The sequence below is a fragment of the Echinococcus granulosus genome (genome assembly GCF_000524195.1).
Source record: "Echinococcus granulosus chromosome Unknown EG_S00111, whole genome shotgun sequence".
Classification (NCBI taxonomy): domain Eukaryota; kingdom Metazoa; phylum Platyhelminthes; class Cestoda; order Cyclophyllidea; family Taeniidae; genus Echinococcus; species Echinococcus granulosus.
The window spans coordinates 236,667-238,690 of NW_020170491.1; positions in this window are offsets into that span (position 1 = coordinate 236,667).

Genomic DNA, 2,024 nt, shown 5'->3' on the forward strand with positions numbered 1-2,024 from the left:
TGCGTGTGTATGTGTGTAGGATTGGCAATGAGAGTGAGTGTCAGTGGCCTGTGCTGAGCAGATGTACGCGGAGATGAGTGCTCTGTTTGGTGCTGGGCAGACAGTCCAGTCTGCAGTTTCACACTCACCTGTTGGACAGGGTGCTTTGTACGACAAGCGTACTTAGTTACACGCCCACGTAGGTCACATCGTTCCTTCTCGACTCGTGCTCATGTGCCACCTCACTCTTCGTCTCACTCACTAAAATTTGCTTCGACAGGTACACCGGTCCTTATGTACACAAAAATTTGCTTGCCTGATACTATCTAAGGCTCAGGATGGTAGAAAATGTTAATAAACCAACAACGGGCACACGCAATTTCTTCAATCTCAAGTGGAACTTTGTCTTTTCATTCAATAAGTGGGTACATCGTGAAAACCAGCTAGCTGATTGACACTTTCGTGATAGCCTACTTGACTTGCATCCATGATTGCACCACGTAAATGATACCGCAATTGCCTTTGGAGACGTGAAACTATCTAGTGGGGTTGATGCAACGCATTTGTGCAGCACGGATATGATACAGCTGAGTTGGTGATGTATTTCATGCAGAAAGGGCTATGCCACTCCTATTGATTCAGGTGTCAAGCTTCGCGAACTTCGAGTAGCGCCATTTACGTATGAAATTTACCCGCCCCTCGCCATGCACCCTCGCAAGAGTGACGTGTAATTCTCCTTCTGCCGCCTCTACTACACATTATTTTGGCTCTCTACCTCCCACTTCAGAAGCGTTACACTGCTTCTCAGTGATTTCTTAGCAGATTAACAAATGACGAGGAGGCGGCACCATCAACTTCTGCTTCTGCTAAAAATGTCTCAAATTCCTCAGTGCTAAAATGTAGGCGTGAGTTCAGTCGAGTCGCATGTAAATGTCTGGGACCGTGCAGAATGCGTGGCTGTATAATCACGTCTCATTCTTAAGGATGACGATGGTCCGCACTGCTAATAGTCCCTCCTTAACATAGCTGGGATCCCATGCCTGCATTCACCTTCAGTGGTAATTGCTTTCAGCAAATTCATACAAAGATTTCAGGCAAGTAATGTGTTCTTGCTTCTTCATTCCTGCCTTCAGTTTTAGGCACTCGGATGGAAAAGATTGGCTAGAGGTGTTGAGCATCTCAAATTGTGTAATATGTGTAGGACGAATGTTCTTTTCCCTCTCAGGATCAGCATACAATGTTGGATCACAATGCCATATCGGTGGTCTAGCTCACGTGAGCTCGCAGTCATGAAAGTACATTTCGAGCATGTCAGCTGCAAGCAACTTAAATGTTAACATGCTCATCCTACAGTATCTCTCAAGGGCTCAAGCCAAAGGTCTTTTTTCGAGCAGCTTTTCGCCATTAATGGTCAAAATGGAAAGCAATGTTCATTTTGCTTCAAACGAGTTGTCCTCATTGCAGTTTATTTTAAGGCTACCCACGTTTGTGATAGGGAAATGCAGTGCTGCCTAGAGCCAAAATATTCACATTGTTAGGTGGGGCAGAGTGGGACTGGTAGTGAAAGGAGACGGAGCTAGATGATCAGGGTCAAGGGGACTGATTTCTCAGCATCTTCATAGGCATCATTCTTATTTATATTATCATATCTAGCACCATCCATACCCATCCTCCTTGCATCTCTAATGATATTTCTCCATATCACGATTGTCAGCTTCCCTCGACACTACCTAGGCAATAGTGTTGACAGCATAGTGAGAGCATCACAGGACTGTGCACGAAATTCCCCTGCAGAAAGAACAATAGTGCAATAACAGATGTTGAAATGGTAAGAGATTGGCCATTCGCTTTAGGACTAAAGGCGCCTCCTGTGTTCTAAATACAGCCTCGAGGTCTTATCTCCCTAGTAGAGGAGAGTCATTATAACTTACCTCTTTTGCAGTTTCCGTGCTTAATTTCCTCCCCTTTTAAAAGAAATGAAGTGTGCTGTGGGAAACTAAATGGGTCAATCGAGAAATTAGCTATTTGAAATTTATGGCTGCCTC